The 18,354-nt window shown below is 41.3% G+C and overlaps 1 protein-coding gene and 1 long non-coding RNA gene across 2 annotated transcripts in view; both read right to left on the bottom strand.

Moving 5' to 3' along the window:
- Opcml (opioid binding protein/cell adhesion molecule like) overlaps positions 1 to 18,354 on the bottom strand; it is a 1,139,977-nt gene that overhangs the window by 878,088 nt on the left and 243,535 nt on the right. The window lies entirely within an intron of this gene.
- On the bottom strand, positions 10,047 to 14,752 carry LOC115031964. The gene is made up of 3 exons (XR_003837620.1): positions 14,727 to 14,752; positions 13,621 to 14,303; positions 10,047 to 10,260 (listed from the first exon to the last, which is right to left on the bottom strand). It is a non-coding gene; the product is annotated as an uncharacterized LOC115031964 (long non-coding RNA).

Here is an 18,354-nt window from a genome sequence, read left to right as displayed (position 1 = left end):
TTATCCCCTTTTCTGGTTTCCCCACCTAAAGCCCCCATCCTCTCCCCCCTCGACCTGCTTACCTACTAACCACTACTGCTTCCCTGTCCTGGCATTCCCCTATACTGGAGCTTCGAGCCTTCACAGGACCAAGGACCTCTCCATTGATGACTGACAATGCCATCCTCTGCTACATATGAGGCTGGAGACATGGGTCCCTCTATGTGTACTCTTTGGTTGGTGGTTTAGTTCCTGGGAGCTCTTGTGGGTACTGGTTGGTTCATAATTGTTGTTACTCCTATGGGGCTGCAAACTCCTTCAGCTCCTTGGGTCCTGTGTTCTAAAGCGAACAATAAAGTATGGCCTTCAGCAAAGAAGAGGGATTCTCCTGGAAGAAACTCAGAGCAGCTTAGAGCTTTCTGACAGGAAAAAATGGAACATGTACTTTATAATACCACCACTAATGTACTTGCAGTTCCATATGATAGCCCATCATTAAAGTAAGTCCTAGGCACCAGGAGGCAGGTTGAAGTAGGAGTCATGGAGGAGTGCTGCCTACTGGCTTGCTCCCCATGACTTGCTCAGCCTGCTTTCTTATAGAACCCAGAACCACTTACCCAGGGGCAGTGCCACCCACAGTGACCTGTCCTCACAAACATTTATCATTAATCAAGAAAATGTCCCACAGGCTGGTCCACATACCAATTTTGTATTTTTTTTTTCACTTAAGACTCTCTCTTTCAAAATGCCTCTAATCTGTAAATCTAGACAGCACAATGATGATCACAAGATTTCAGTTGAAGTCACTTGCTACCTCATTTCAGGCAGTGGCAGAAAAATTAGCATTTATGATCAACACCACAGAGTACAGAAAGCTTGGTTTCCGTGCCAGAATTAGATGACACTGTTAACATGCACCAAGAGCACCAGGCCATTCTTCAACTAGGCTAACACTTATCAAAAAAAAAAAAAAGGTTGATAAGACACTTTTCTGTAAAAACAAGAACACTCTGTCAAAGGGGAAAGCATTGTAGACAGTCTAAGGAAATCTCAACACTGCTTCAAGGAAAGATTTTCATGATGATGACAAAACTGAAGGAGAACAGCTCCTTCAAGAGGTGTAATTTTGGGTTTTATTCTCATAGCTATGAGGTATCACTTAAACACAACAGAGGATGGGGAAGCAGAATGTTGATTCCTGGGAGCTCCTCCACACAGACCATTGATCCCATTCCCACCTCTCTATCAACTGTGTTTTACCTGCAGGCATCGGGGGGTGAGGTGGGGTAGATAATGACAGCTAAGACATTAAGAATAGATTTGTTTAGGTCCATGTTTCATTTTGGAAATTTTTATTATGTCAATCAATGGATTGGCTGATTGCTGAAAAGCAAACCGGGCAAAGTTACCTTTCCCACTGACCTCCTATGGAAGGTAAGTTTCACAAAGTTCTCAATCTTGTCTCCATGTAGCTCATTCTACTCACGTTAGCTGATGGGAAATTGTATCATGAGGGAGCTGAAAAATATTACACATTTGGGGAGCAGAAAAGAACTTCTTTTGCTTGTCTAGAAAATGAGAGGGATGCACAAATGATCCCTTTAGTCTCCCCCAGGTCTGAAATTCTGTATTTCTTTTATTTCTGAAGGTACATTAGGGAGTGATTCAGGAGAGAGATACTAACTACAGAGATACATTTTTGGCTTTCATTTAAAATGGATGTCCTGATACCTATTCATTCTTTCCCATGTGTTCATTCCCAAAATAATTTCTTCTTTAATCCAACATGGAGTTCCTGTGGTTGAAAGACTGAACACATTGCAAACAGTTCATTTTAATATTTTATATTTCAGTAGTGCAAGAGTCTCAGGCAACCAGGAAAAGGAAAGAAAATTTCTTCAAATGAGTGGTTCATGCTGATCCTAATTTATTTGTCACAAGTTTGACCCTTCCTAAACCCAGTCGGCTAAATAGGAATGAGATTATAGAATGTACATTCTGAATCTACTTAACTGCAGTTGCTACCAGTCTAAAGACTTTACAAAGGTTTTATGTAACCTTTTGCTCTGAGATTAAAATCTTCCATCTTGGAGGGGAGCTCCATGGAATGCAGGGCACTTTAAAAAACCTCAGCCAACAGAATGTTATAAGAGAGGTGAAACATTCTATCCTGGAAGGAAGACCCTTAAGCTCAGGACATAAACAACCCAAAAGCTTCAGAAAGTCCCTGAAACTGATCAAATTCAATAGGCTCTTCCCTCTCCAAGCATCTAAGTTGTTAAGGACTACTTAGAGAGACTTACAGACAAACAGAGCTGCCTGGAAAAGGCTCAAGCCAGCCAAGTTGTCTGGATGGAGCAAAGACCATGTGTACTGCTCTTCAGGAATGAAGACCAGTTGAAGTACCTAAAAGAAGCTGAAATAAGCAAAGCCATCTGAAAGGAGAGTCCTTTGAGCTGCCTTCATGCTGTGCAGTGTGTTTCAGGTTTCCAGCTTTCATGAAATGAAATGCCGAGGTGGGCATTGGTAACCCAGTTCTCTTTGTGTCATTTCTGCTCCTGTAAGTAACCCCTAGTTTATGTTCTTGTATCTAACCCCAATAAAGTCCAATAGTTCAACAAGTAGAGTGTTGGTGGTATTCTTACTTCAGTCTGTTGTCGGTTCATTCTCTGGGATAGGTTTGTTGTTTGTTTGTTTGTTTGTTTGTTTATGTCTCCCCAGGAATAATGTGAGAAAATAAAAGGAGGCATAAAAGGCTCAGAATGATTGCAGAACTAGTATCTCAAGAGAAGAGGTGACTAAAATCAAATCTGCTGTGTTTGTCCTACTTAACATTGGTGTATAAAGTCCTAAAATGCCCTTGAAGTAGATTTGAAATTCGCCTGGGGCTGGCAAGGAAGGATAGGCACACTGACCTAACACAATACGAAGAGATCAGCCTTTGTAATGAGAATGCCCCAACTCACCATTACATGACTGTATGACTTTAACGGAGCCAAATACATTTCTACCGAAATTCCTGTCTACAGAGGATTGGGATGGCACTGCCTGAAACAAAATGCTTTCATAGATTAAAAATAAGGATAATAAATGTAATCCCCTGTCCCTTAACCTGGCACAACATAAACTGCCAGTGACCTGACTCACATGCCATTTACAAAAATTTAAGGTATATATGGAGCATTCTCTTCAGTTTGCTTAACATGCAGAGCATGTAGAGATGATGTATGTGTTGCCAGCGATTAAACCCTGGACTCTCAGATCTCTAGTAATGGTTACCACCAAACTTCAACCTAGACTACAGCTTGTACCTTTATCTGAGGTTGCTAGGTACTGCCTAATTATGAACTAAAATCATGAAGGTGACTAGGCTTTAAGCATATTGAGGAATAAGATGGGCACAATGGCACACACCTGTAATCACAGAACTCCAGAGAGAGAAGAATTGCTCAGTTCAAGGCCAACCTAAGATCTATAGCCAAACTCTGTTATAAAAACTTACCAATCTAATAAATATTATGGATAAAAAATTTAGTAGGATTAAGTAGTAGAAAGTATGGATATCATCTTAGCCAACAATGATACCAGCCAGCCCCCATTTAATGAGATTACTCTCTGTGGGATACTGTACAAACATTTTCCACTGATTCCCTGAACACATACAACTCTATCAGAAGTAGCTAATTTTGATCCCATGTGAAATAATAATAATAATAATAGAAAAAAAAGAAACCAAACCTTCATAGTTCCCTGGGAAAAGTCACATACTTATAAGGTCTTAGTACCAAAAAAATACTACCCTTGTGGAACTGCCACCAGATGTACACATGCAAGAAATGGGCACAAATGTTATTGAGCATAAATAAACTATATCAGTAGTATGCTAACTCATTCTAGAAACTGTATGCTTAATGTAAGGGTTATGATGATGGCACACAGTCCTCATAGTCCTTACATCTAAGCTGATCAGGGTTTAACACAGTTACAAACTAAGCATCCTTACCCATAAGAGCTATGCCACCAGGGCCACAAGAAATGCTTGAATCCAGATGTGACCAAACACTGTGCCTACCATGTTTCCTCTATTCAGCTATGATAAACTCATTTAAAAAGCCACAGGAAGAGGTTAACTACATTATAAAATAATAATATGGTACCTAGTAGTCTACCTTATAATTAAGATGGTAATCCCATGACTAGCAGTAGGTGACAGATACAAGAAGATGATTTGCGTTACAGGGCTAGACAGAGAAAGAAGACATAAAATTTCAATATAGTGATCAGAAGTGCCTACATTTTTAAACTATAAGCACTTTTATTTCTGGAATTTCTATGTTATTTTAGGATGCTGTTGATGGCAGGTAGGTAAAACCAGAGATGGGGGGGGAAGGACTACGAGGCAACATCTTTGGGGTGCACATCTGCATTCTGCCCTTCCTATCAACAGTACTGCAGAGACTCAGAGGCAGAATCTCTGTGAGACAGGCATTCCTGAGGAGAGAGAGGATGCTGTGTCTACCATCATCTCCTTTGACCACCAAGCCACATAGAACCTTATAGGAGACGTGCATAACTTTGTTCTTATACTGCTTACCAAGATAGGTAGAATTAACAGTAAGTTATGAACTGAAGTGGGCTTTTTAAAGCATTTGTAGGATGTTGGAAATGAAAGAAAAGAAGTGAGAGATGAATGGGTTTTGCTCATAGAACAGACATACACTCAAAAAAAAAAAAATCTAACAGCCAAGAACACCATACAAATTACAGTTACTTATTACCAGACAGCATAGTACAAGGTTATTGACTAAATAAAATATGTCACAATGAGACCCACAAAGCATTGTATTACAGAGCACATACATCAGCATGAAGATTTCCTATATAGGCATCTACTTTGAAGCAGTATTCTTTCTCAGGGAATTATATTTGTATTCTGACCAGCCTGTCTCCTGTGGTCACATGAAAAGCACAGTGGTTTACCTAGCCAGTGATGCCCTGGATAGAGTTTGAGCCTTAAGAAAGGGAGGTAAGGGGATGGAAGAGGTGGCACAGGGTGGCACTGAGCCAGGTCTGAACACAAACTATCTCATACTGAGAGTGTGACCTTCTTATGTGGCCAAACACAAACACTCATCAATGTGTTTCCTCCTTCAGCTTCAGGGTTAAAGCACTTTATCCTGGGGAAAGAGCCTTTGACAAAGTCTTCAAGCACACAAGGATGGGCTGGAGACCTAGGGAAGCTACATTCCTAAGAAAAAGGGAATCAGCAGGAATGGAACAAATGTTACCATTCCTAATCTTTGGAAAATTAAGGGTCTGCCTGTGAATCAAACTTTTCTTTTGCTCTTAATGAGATAACAGCCTAGAACACTAGGACTGCTGCAGTGAGAGAGACTTCCTGCTGGGATTAGATTACTAAGAGTTTCAGTGTTTAATCTCAGAAGGCTGCCAGGCTTTCAAGGAGAGCTGGCAGGGAAGAGGCAGCAATGGCCCCACTACAAGGGGGTGTCCTGCACCAAGGAGTCAAAACTCACAGAAGTACCCAGCCATCTAATTGCTCTTATTCCAGGCAGCATAACAAAGAACAGCTGCAGACCAGCATCATCCTCCAGCACATTAGTGACAGATAGGAGGGAGTCAAAGGCATTTGAAGGGCAAGGTGGAAAGAGTGATAGTTCCCTGAGTACTAAAGGTGACAAACCCAGCAAGCATCAGCAAGCTGTGGTGTCAGCTCCTACAAGTTGTCAATCCCACACCCCTTGAGTTAATACTGTCTAATGAAGCCACCCATGAAAGATCCATGTGGCTAAAATACAATTCTCTTATGTTCATTCTTGTCTGGAACCCAGTTCCCTTCGGCATAGAAAATTTTGTTCTCACACGTTAAAGTAAAAACTTTAGTTGATCACTGTGGTTCTTAAGCCAGAAACTGAAAGAACTATCCTGTACCCACTTCAGTACGGTGAACCAATCCTTTCCTAGAGAGGGAACCACTAACCTTTCTGGAGTCTTCGCAACATTTGGAAAGTGACTGGTTTTAGGAGTCATTACCAGCTGATTTCCATCAGCACCAGCAGGCCCCTCCAGTAAAACTCAAGAGAGAGCAGTTTCAAGCCTGTGGGTAAGTCTGCATATGTTCAAGCAGAATTACTGCTACTTTGAACTCTGTGTTGAGTCTCAAAAGCAAACATAGAAAGTGTTAAATGGAATTTTAGCTATTGTGCATGCAGTACACAAATATGTGAAATATGCCAAATGTATACATATATCTATGTTCTCTATTTAATCTCTTGTTATATTTGTGTTTATCACTAAGTAAAGCACACATCTCTTTATCCACATCTATCATCTACATAGGCAAAGTTTTAATTGGTGGGAATCCCAAGAATCATTTGCTCATGTGTTCATTGCTGTTTGAGTCTATCCATTTAAGGTGTACGGGTTATCCCATGACACCTCAGACTATGAAATCTTTGGGCTATAACATCCTGGCAAATATACAAAGTTCAAGACTGAACTGCACCTGCTAGCTAAAGAATGCCTATGGTTTACAGTGAAGCCTCAGGAGTTGGGGGTGTGGCTCTCTTGCATAGCCTTTGTGTGTTGCCTATGAGTCTGACTCAGTACCAAGCAGTATAAAACAAACAGAATTTGACTCCAACAAAATGAAGAGGAATGAGGAAAGAAACGTCCTCACTAGAAGGATCAGAGGTACACAGGCCCTGATCACCCTTGAATTATCTGCAGAATTGTGACATTATAAGTTCCATTGTTTTGCTTAGTATGGCAAAGCAGGCCTTTACTCTTAGGATTCAAGGAGTTCGAGGCAACTCTGAGTGACAGAGGGTAAGCTGGTCATAAAAATAAAACCACAAATCTAGGCCTATGTGATGGCTCATTGGGTAAAGTTGTTTCCCACCAAGCCTGAGATTAGAAAACTGGCCCGCAAGTAGCAGCAAAGCAGGGAGGGAAGCTGTAGAGAAAGAGCAAGGAAGCTGAAAATATTGAAACAAAGGTCCAAACTGTTAACAAAATGCCTAGAAAGGAGAGATAAAGAACAGGGAAAGCAGACTTCAGATTCCACATTGCTAGCATCCATTTTAAACTTCTGCACTAGCAGTGAGATTCTGGGAAGAAAAAGTACAGCATCTCATTAAAGAACTAATTGTTCTACCTGTCTCTTAGCATGGCTTAAAGAACTCCCCACAACCATACACACCCACTGCAGGGATTGAACCAAGCCAATTGCAAGATCAGGTCTTCACCCAAGCCTGAGCTTCTATTCTCTTGACCAGGATTTTGACTCTAACAGCTTGGTACAACAAACAAGCAAGCAAATAAACAAACAGAATCAGTCAGTTTCCACTCAAACTTCATCTTCTTGGATTTTCTACCTCAAATGCTATGAAAGACAAAGGGACAGACGTTTTCCATTAGAAACTCTTGTACATGTTTATATTAATTGGTATCCATGCATTTCTATTTATCCACAGCAAACCTGAGTCTCTCAGTCTTTGATCACATTGCAGCTATAGTTGTAGAGGCCTTAAGAACAGTTTTGTGTCAGTCCATCATTAGGCATTCAACTGCACTGCACCCTGGAGAAGCTGCACATTCCCTAGAGCCTGCCCAAGAGGCAGGCAGATTTCTGAGTTCAAGGCCAGCCTGGTCTACAGAGTGAGTTCCAGGACAGCCAAGGCAACACAGAGAAAAACCCTGTCTCGAAAACAAACAACAACAACAAATCTAGAGCCTGCCCAGTCAGGACAGTGGGTACTGGTAACTATCAGTAAGTGTCATCAACTTTCAAAGGCCTCCTAGTATTGCATTAGGAAGTCTTGTTTTCTCAAAACACTCACACTTCTTGTACAATTTAATTAATGTTTAACAAAAATGTCCTAAGTTTGGGTTTTACAGACTAGAAAAATGCTTGGGGGTGAGGTAGAAGACCTTTCATTGTTGACATGACAGGATATTGGTTTTTTTCCCAAGGACTATTGACCTCCTTTTGCTCATTCGGTAGGGTTAAGGCTTCACCATGGGTTGTTACCACCTCATGAATCTCCATTTTGAATTCACAGTCCAAGAGAAGGTTATCATTATCCATCTTGCTATGGCTTTGATGACATAAACAGCTATGGATTCTGCACCCATCAGGGAGATAGCACCTTAATGCCCACAGGTGAACACACCACCTCTCTCTGATGGACACTAACAATGTATGAGCTATAGAGCACTACCACAATCCTAGCATAGGCAATTTGGTAAGTAATTGTTCACCCATGGAAGGAGGGCATGGTTGTGAATAGCAGCTGACATAACCCTGTCTTTCCTGGATTCCATGTAATTAAACTACTCAAAGTTGATCTGTCTTTTTCTTCTGGGATATTTTCTTCTACCTCTTTGTGGTGGTGGTTTGTATATGCTTGGCCCAGGGAGTAGTGCTATTAGGCAGTGTGGCCTTGTTGGAGTAAGTGTGTTGCTGTGATAGGTGGGCTTTAAGACCTTCCTCCTAGATACATAAGAACTCTCATCTCCTCCGGTGCCATGCCTGCCTGGATGCTGTCATGCTCCTATCTTGATGATAATGGACTGAACCTCTGTAAGCCAGACTCAATTAAATGTTGTCATTCATAAAAGTTGCCTTGGTCATGGTTTCTCTTCACAGCAATGAAAATCCTAACTAAGACACCCGTCTTGCTGTTCAAGGTGGGGAGTGCATTCTTCCATGAGAAGGTCAGGTCCTCTATAAAAGATGACAAGAGTGAAAACAAAATAAGGGACGGATCACCATACAGTTATAATAGCTTGAAGGGAAATTTATCTGAAGATTCAATATAAGAATCTGCTTATCAGAAATGGTTTCTAGAATATAAGACTCATGGTGCCTAGAAAAACGTGCCTCTCTGTTGTAGGAAATACCTTATGAGTGGCAATTATGATATTTAAAGATTTACCCAGATATGCCAATGTGATTAGAAACATACTTATTAACAGAAGACTGGTGATTCTTTCTGTATCCAGAAGTAGAACACTGAGACAAAGACATTCTGACCTTGGCTACTCCAACGTGCTTTCAAATGAAAGGGTAGGGAAATAAAAGGAGTGAATAAGCCAGAAAATACCAGGCAGTGAGAAAGAGGGCACACTGGGTCTCAGGCCTCAGCTCAGCACTCACAGTGAGTTCTCCCACTGTTCTGGCGATGTCCCTGCAGGGTCTCTGCAATCCATTTGCATTCCTTTCTCTATTCTCTGCTTCCTCCTCAAACTAACCCACTCCCTATAGAGAGCAGAGTCCTACTAATGCCTCTGCATCCCTCTTCCCTTTCATCTCTGGTCCTTATAAATGGCAGCTTTAACCAATTGGAAATCTTCAGTCTTCCACTCTATTTGTGGGTAAAACCAGAGTTCCACACATTGTAGGTAAATACTCTACCACTGAGCAATATGCCAGCTTACCTCTTCCGTATTTCAGTCTATTAGATATTAAGGGTAAGCTTTTCTTTATAAAGAAAACAGAAACAGAAAAAGATCCAAATCTGTTTTCCTTCATTTATCTTTCGAAAAGTCTTAAGAGCCCCACATCTATGCCATCCATTCCTCAATTCTCAGCGCACCAGCATTTGAAAGAATTCTGAGTCTTTGATGAGCCTCCATCAAAGACAAAGTTCTTTTCCTCATTACTTTTGGGATACCTGGAACATTGATCATCTTAAAGAATGTCCTTCTCCTGTAGTAGCAATGCCATAAGACCACTCCCATTTAACTTCTCTGACAGGTCTGTTTCTTTACCCATCCCTATGCTCCAATAATTTTTGCAATTGCTCAAGATCTTTAAAAAACTCTGTTCATTTCCATAGCTCTTCTTATTCTGCTTGTGTCTCTCAAGTTTCAGATGAATGCTCAAGTTTATAGTTTACAGATAGAGACATAAACATGGATAGACATGGGCTGTAGATGTAGAAGTGGACAGCTTTTCTATAGCACATTTAAACACATATATTCCTTTAGCCACAAAGTCTACATCAGACTTCCCTTGTTCCGTTTACTGTTAAGTGCTCCCGAGTCCCTTTCTTCCTGCCCCAGACCCAGCCACTCAGATTCTCACCTTTATATATCCTTTGTTTCTTTCTATTTCTGAGTTAGTCTGTACTGCCAGATAATTGTGGCTTCTGGCCATCCCCTCTTGCTCACTAGTGGCCTCCTAACTCTGGCCTGGACAGATGCAATCAATCTGCTACTCCGGTCAACTGTCCTTGTGTTCTTAACAGTTTGTTTTTGCTAAAGAGAAAAGAAAATGTGCTGAATGAACCACAAAAAGTTGATAGTTACACATTTCAAAACAAATAAAGCCCCATTTTTTTCTTTTAGGTAAAACAACAAAAAACAAACAAACAAACAAAAAACAAAACAAAAACACAGCAAATCAAACATTTTAGGTATTTTTTTAGATTTCTGTATTAATTTAGGCATGCGGCTCACTTTTAGATGAAGCTATAAGATCAATTGTTCAGAAAAGATAAGTGTGGCTAAGTGAGCTTGGACAGAGCTTGACTTCCATTTCTCCAAATTACTCCCCTTCAACATAAGCAGAGAAGGGTGGATGGCTGGGAGTAGGGGGTAGATAAGAAATGGGATGGTTGGTTTTTAGTGCCTTTCTTTCAGATCCAAGTATATACATATATAAACATGTCCTATGGTTAAGACTTGCAATGCATTTACTCTGTCCCTATTAGGAGCTCTTTAGGTGTTGCCTACATTTGTAGATGAGGAGAACGTACTAAGGGAGAGTAAGTGCCTAAGATTGTATTGCAAAGGTGAGTTTAAAGCATTCAGCCTAACTTTGGGTTCAAAGTTATTTGTTGAAGGCTACAGTAGCACGTAAGTGTGGCCTGTGAGCCTAGGGCTTCAGAAGAAAGACCTAGATGTCTACTTCGCAGAAGAATGCATGCTTCTCTTTGGGGTGAATCGCCTTTTCTGTCTGCTTGGGTAGCACCCTTGGATTACTGGGTAAAGAAAGCACTAAAACCCCAGCACTGCAGAAACTGAAGCCTTGAGATCTGTTTCAATCTTTGAGGGTGCTGTGAATCCCAGCACAAAGAGCAGAAAATAAAAGGCACACACAGTGACTAAGAGGCTATACTGTTTTATCTTTATCTTCACCCTTAAAAAAATGAAAGTACTTCACAGATTAACTCCTTTAGAGATGTATAAGGATGCAAGTGACTTTCAATAAAATAATAATTTTATAAATGTGGAGAATATCTGTTTGACTAATTTTCCTCAATGTCAGCTTAGATTCATCTTCCCACTCTCTTCTGAGGGGCTCTGCAGCCCCATGTTCAAAATATGTATGTGCCCCTTTGCATTGAGCCAGGAAGCTGCAATTCTTGACATATAATTTTCATTTTGGGGAGACTGGGTAGCTTAATGTTAGGTGCAGACCCAACATTGTCTAGTTTACCAACAAAAGCAATAAACTTCAATTGCTCCATTTCTTTCAGTGTGTTTGCCCTCTACAAGAGGCTTCCGGTCAGTGGAAAGGCATAAAGAGCAGTGATGGACTCTTCTTTTCCCAGATGATCTTACCAGAATTCCATGAAGGCCATGTTGTCTTCATTTTGCACTTGAGAAAGATGAGGCATGTAGCCTTTTAGTAAATCTCCTACCTTCCCCTGACTGGCCAACAGCAAAACACCAACTAACCAAGTGCCCAACTCTAAAGCCTACACATTAAGCCCCAGAATGAAAGGCATCACTGTGGCTTAAACCTGGGTAGTTTCCTAGTCAAGGTCTTGTTCTCCAGACCTGACAACTGCTAGGAGTTGGGGTTATAAGAGAGACCAGAGCATGGGCCCTGGTGATTTCAAACCCTTGATTTCTGACCCTTGACACTCAGACCAGTGAAGAACGGGGTTCCTTAACCAACCGTGTTCACACAGAAGATGACAATGGGCCAACAATCTCTTCATCTTTCAAGTGGTCATGTTGAAGTTACATGAGACCCAGGGCTCTGCAGTTCTCTTTTTTTAGATCTAAATTTGTGTTAGAAAATGTCTGGTGCTGCTGTAAGAGCACAGAGGTGTGGCCAGGCCTGGGTGCTGCACTCTCCCAAGCAACCGTGGGCAGCTCAGCACAAATGGACCTGCAAGCCAACATTAATTTCCTGTCTTCCATCTGAGGGCTCCTGATAAGCAGTTGTCTGGCTAAGCATCCAAGACAGAATCAGCCTCGGTCTTAGTAGCTCCCCAAGCTGTTCCTCCCAGCTACAGCTCTTCCCTCCAGCACTGATCACCCAGAGTGCAGGACACCTCCTGAAACCATTTTCAAACAGAAGCCCCCGCCTCTATCCATCTCAGCCCTGCTCCTGGCTGCCTTGGGCATCTCTGCCAGCCCTAGCCACACACCTCAACAGAGATTCTCAATGCATTATTGAAAAATGTCTTCCCACAGCAGGCAGAGAAATGAAATTTCCCCCACTTCAATTATTTTCCTTTCTCAGGCATAGAAATTGAAAACCAAGTCTGCTTATAACAAAATGAATCTACAATTTTTGAAATTTTAGTTTTCACTCAAGACTTAATTGGAAAGCTTAAGGTATTTGTGTAAATATGGATAGGAGATGAGCTAACTGCTTAGGAGGAAACAGTCCCACAGGGACAGGAGCAGGGCCTCTCCCTTCCATCCCTCACTCAGGTTCAAAAAAAATAAATAAATAAAAGAAAAAGGCAACAAGGCTGAATAGGGCTGGAATAAGAAGTGGCTCTGAGAAAGAAGAATATGTTCTAACCTTGAGAGCAAACTGTGTACATAGGGAATGCATGTTCTTAATGAGTTTATATTCATTGGGTAAAATAGTGGCGCCCTCCTAGATTTGAATATGAAACACTGTATATGTTATTGTATCCTTCCATTTATTTAAGCCTTATAAATAAATGCAATCTTTTTACCAGCTTGTCCTTTTCCCCTCCCTAGAAAAAGCATGTTCAGAACTTTGCATAATCTTAAAGTATGTATTACAGCTGAAGAATGCCAACATCATCAGATGCTATCATGGTTTAAGGAGGAGAAAAAAACAGTCATGCAGGACTAGGTCTGAATTACCTTTCCATCATGGGAAGCAGCGGGAATGTGGTTTGAACAAACTTAATAGAGCCCCTGCCAACTTAGCTAAAACACCCCTCGCTATTAAGGACCATTTTATTAGCATAGCCTACTCTGCCTCTCCCTTAAATCTGAAGACAAAGTGTAATACTTTAACATTTATGCATATCTCTAAAGGAATACTTCACCCCTGTCCTGCTGACTGACAGTCGCTTGATGTACCATGTCTGAATAACTGCATTCCTGTGTTGCAGTGATCAGCATCCACTTCAGGAAAGAATAGCAGTACAGTTGAGGTAAGAACCTTGAAGGCAGGGGTGAAGGGGATACATGTAAGCAAGCAGTAACAGCAAGCTCAGAGCGCAGGCAGAGCAGTTAGAAGATCAGCAAGCATCCAGGTGCCCAGGAATCAGACATAGCACTACACCTGAGATTTACTTTACCTATACATAATCAGCATGTAATATATCAGCATGTAATATATCAGCATGGTAAGATCTCTGGGACGTAGTAAGCCAAGTGCAAAATGGTACATACCACTTTCAATGTTCCCAACTGAAACTCCCTCATATAACTCCGGGCTGTGTTAATTTGAGAGATGAAGTAAAATGGCAAATCATGGTTCTTATCCACTAGGGAAGATGATCCCAGTCTTGCAGCTGAAGGTGCTCTATAGAAATGCTACAAGCAGTCTTCTGTATGAGAACTGTTACTATGTCCTGAAGATTCTTGCCAATTCTGGAAGTCACCCCTCATTATATAGAAAATGTGGAACACTAGGAATAGGAAAAGCCCTGCTTGGGAAACAACAAGACAAAATGAAACATGTGAATGTTTTATAGTTGTCATTGTAACTAGCACTCCATTTAATCTTGAGGCCAAATGGCTTCACTGTTTAGCATAGAGCAAGATGATAGCTGGGTCTTTGATATAGACCTCTCTAGATTGACTAGAGAGTCCTTAGTGCTACAGATCCCAGGTAGAGATGATTCTACAAAGTGGTCCATGCCTTTTGAAATCCTCTTCTGACTTGGGTTTGGCTCTACAAACCCATGTGCCTTCAGGAAGCCATTGTTCTGAGGAGCTCTTCATATCTGAAGTGGAGAATGGCATTCTTCTAGTCTTCCTCTACCTCTAATATCCAGAAGTCAAGCCCAGCAAGCCTTCTTCACTTCTTGCTCTGGGACATCAACTAACTTCTTTTAATGAATTGGGCGTCACTGGAAATATTGACAGAAGAGGTCAATGTAGTGTGCTGTGTTATTTTCCTGCTCTGAGGATATTTTGTGTCTTCATGCTATCACATTAAGGAAAATGTACTGTGTGCTTACATACAGCCAATGGTGAGGGCAGGCAGGGGAATGATTTGAAAGTGGACTTCCATTCAGTCTGGGTCTTTCGGATGGTGGGTGTAATGGTTACTTGACCAGACAGGCAGGAAGATGGCACCTCTTCTCAGAGGCTCACTGAATTTCCACTACACATGGCCCCATGTCACATGAATAAAGGCAAGCCTTGAGAACAGACTCTGAAAATGTCAGGGGCAAAGAAGTGTGTAGGAGATGGCATATGAGGTTTTAGGAGCAGTCAGGTATTTGTAGTGCAAACAAACCCATGGGTATCTAATGTCGATGATGACCTACCTTGCTAGAGGAGAGAACAAGGTGACTGGAGGAAAGAAGGAACAGGAGAAAAGGTGTTCAGACAATGGGGAAGGCAGGGAGTCTTTCTTGTCTGTTTCAATAACATATTATTTTCTATCATCTATGTGCAAGGCATAGAACATACCCATGTGAATGGGGTGGGGCACACTCAGTGTGAGTAGATCATCGGACATGCACCCAAACATGCATGGGGACAGATTTTGGTTTAGTACTAACTAGCTAGGATTTTTAGCAATAACAAAACTCTGAGTCTTACTTTTATCTTATGTGAATTGTGAATAGTAACATGGTTCTATAAAAGTGTATTGTGATTTAAATGAGAGCACTGGACCTAGCTGGTGAGACTCTGAGAAGAGATACCATCCCCTTGCCTGTTGGGCTATATCATCATGGCGTCCACCATCTGATTTAAATGACATAGTTCCACATAGTAAACAGTTATAGACCTGGGTTCTCTCTGGAGAGCTTGGAGTGTATGAGTGAGAGATGATCAGATACAAGTCCAATTCAACAAGCAAAGACATAGACAAACAAGGTCAGAAAACAAGCAGTGAAATCATTAGGCCTCCGTGAAAAATATGAAACTTCACAAGAAAGGAAAGCAGAAAGTTTCAGAGAAGTGAAACCAAAGTGCAGTTGAAATAGGAGAGGTGACTAAGCAAGGTACTTGTGTTTGCTTGAAAAGGTTCCTCTGATGTGTGTCAAGGAAGCATTTGAAGTGAGTTAGGAACAGGCCTAGGTAGGAGGCATCATGGATGCTGATGTAAGTTACCTGGGTATTCTCTGTTGCAGGCTGTGTTGCACTCCCAATGTCTGTTTCAACCCCAGAGTGAATTTAAAATGTCACTCAGCTGGCTGTGCGAAAGATAAATTGGAGTGAATTCTGGCCTGGAGAAATAGCTCAAGGAGACTTTTGAACACAGAATCATTGCCACCTGTGTGTGTTAATGGTTGCAATCTGTGAGAGGCCTGGTTGGAAATGTCAGAATGAAGGCTGGAGTGAGGTGGAGGGAGGCGAGGATAGTGAGGATGATGAGTATGGGGAGGACGGTGAAGATGGTGAAGGAAGTGAGAATGGTGAGGGTGGGGAGGACGGTCATAGCAAAGGAGCTGCATTTAGCTGCAAAAAAGGAGACAGCTGGGGGACACAGAGCTGAGATTCCCCTTAAATAGAATCCATTTAGAATACACTCATTAATGTAGCTCCACTTGCTTAATTATTTTAAAACTATTAATAGCCTCAAAGAAACTTGTCTCCAGTTAGCAAATGATTTAGTGCCTTTAGGAATGTATATGAGCGTGTGCTATGTGAGATGTCTTAATACCTTTAAATGCCCTGACTTGCTGAATTTCCCACTCGCCCATTCTGAAAGTATAAAGAACCTTCCCTGATAAAAGCTGACTGACTCCATGGGGAAATATGAGCATGCATCATATGCAAATATCAGTTCAAAAGACAACTGACAACTCAAAATAACGGAGCAGATGATATACAAAATGTATGCTTGCCAAAAACATGTAGTACAGAGTTGTTTCCAAACTTGGGCTTCAGTAAAGAAATATGATTGAGAGGAATCAGGAAGGCAGGAGGACAGAAGAAGTTTCCCTGAAAGAAAGAGAGGAGCCAGGAATTAAAACAGAACAGCATTCTGGACTGGAGGAGAGGAAGGCTCCCCTTACCCTATCCAGTCCCAGGATTCTAAGCTACATCACTAAATGCACTTTGGTATTTAAGTGCATGAAAATGTGAACAGATAACACGTACAGATGACCTCTCTTGAATCATTCCTAATGTTGAGTTTTTGTTCATGAAAGGATGGGTGGGGTATGTTCAATTGGAGGACTGGTAGTTGAGCCTGGCCTCATTTCTCCTTCATTCACAGTGCGACTCACTTACTCATCAATAAAATTACAAATAAAATTACAGCTTGACCTTCTGTTAACCTTGACGGAGTTGAAGAGATAGATGCATTTATAAGTAAAACGAACTTTAAGCCCAATGAAGGAAAAAGAACAATTTTAATTTTAGAAGGTCTACATAAAGCCATCCTGGATAATGTAGAATAAATAAAATCTCCATAAATAACCCAGACTATAATTATTTGTTAAGCTCCTATTCTGATTTTGGCACTGTGTAGAAGTTTAGAAGATTCACAAAAAGTAAAATAGGTCACACAAAAAAAGAATAAAAAAGAATGGCTATAACTTATTCATCTTTTTTGTCTCATACTAACAGGAAGGAGACAGCCAGGGATAGACTTAGAAGTTTAATCATGGAGAGAGATAATGAGGAAATCAGTAACTAACCTTCTGTTTCATAGTGTAGACCAGAGTTACCCAAATAAAATCATAGTATAAAGGCAGGGATAGTAGCTCATGTCTTTAACCCCAGCACTCAGGAGGCAGAGGCGGGCAAATCTTTTAGTTTGAGGCCAGCCTGGTGAACAGAGCAAGTTCTAGCACAGATAAGGCTACACAGAGAAACCCTTTTTGAAAAAGAAATACAAAATAACAAAACAAAGTATAAGCTATAGACATTTTAAAACATATATTTAGCATTTAAAATCTCATCAGTAACATTTTCTAGAATAAAGACTGGAAGATGTCTCAGCAGTTGAGAGCACTGGCTGCTCTAGCAGAGGAACCAGGTTTAGTTCCCAGCAAACACATGGCAGCACACAACCATCTGTAAGTCTAGTTTTAGGAGATCATATGTCTTCTTCTGGCTCCCATGAGCACCAGGTAGGCATGTGATACACATACATACATGTAGGCAAACACTCATACATATAAAACATAAAAATATAAGCATAGAAAACACTCTGCCTTAAAAACAAACAAACAAAAGAACATTGGTAATAAAAGTATTTTCATTTCAACCTATATACTAACTGTATTTCCAAGAGCTCCAAAGCTTCAGGACATTGTGGCTACTAGATAGCTCAGAAGAAGCTATGAGTAGCAACTGGCTCTTTTCATTGGACTAGTCAGTAAAAAGCTAGTTAATTAACTGATAACACTTGCTTGTCAGTGGATCCACAAGGGTATCCTGAAGTAGACCTCCACAGGCCAGCAGGGAGAAAGCTATGCGGAAGGAAAGAGAAAAAGGCCCAGTGAAGGAGTGTGGGCTAGAAAGCCAGTCAGAAGGATCCATGTGTGTAGAGCAAGTACCAGAAACTAAGAACCCAGAAGGAAATCTTGAATCGTTTTAAGCCGGGGCCACCAGAGACTGGGAGGGTCCCCAGTACACTGGCTTTAGTAACTGGGGACTAGGGTGGTTAGGGATAAGCCCATCATTTGTTGACTTTGCATCCCTCCCAGCTGGTGTGTTTGGAAAGGAAGCAATCTGCTCTTTTCTGGTCCAGCTGCCACTCAACACTTGCAGAAAGGACCAGAACTGGGAAGTTCAGGTAAATTCATAGCATTTCATGGTGTGTGCATGATGGGAAAAGCAGTTCCTCATGGTAAATTAAAGAGTTAAAGGAGCCGGGCGTGGTGGCGCACGCCTTTAGTCCCAGCACTCGGGAGGCAGAGGCAGGCGGATTTCTGAGTTCGAGGCCAGCCTGGTCTACAAAGTGAGTGCCAGGACAGCCAGGGCTACACAGAG

The sequence above is a fragment of the Mus caroli genome, chromosome 9, assembly GCF_900094665.2.
Source record: "Mus caroli chromosome 9, CAROLI_EIJ_v1.1, whole genome shotgun sequence".
Lineage (NCBI taxonomy): Eukaryota > Metazoa > Chordata > Mammalia > Rodentia > Muridae > Mus > Mus caroli.
Note: the sequence above shows the minus strand (reverse complement) of the source record. Positions and strands in the feature narration are given on the sequence as shown.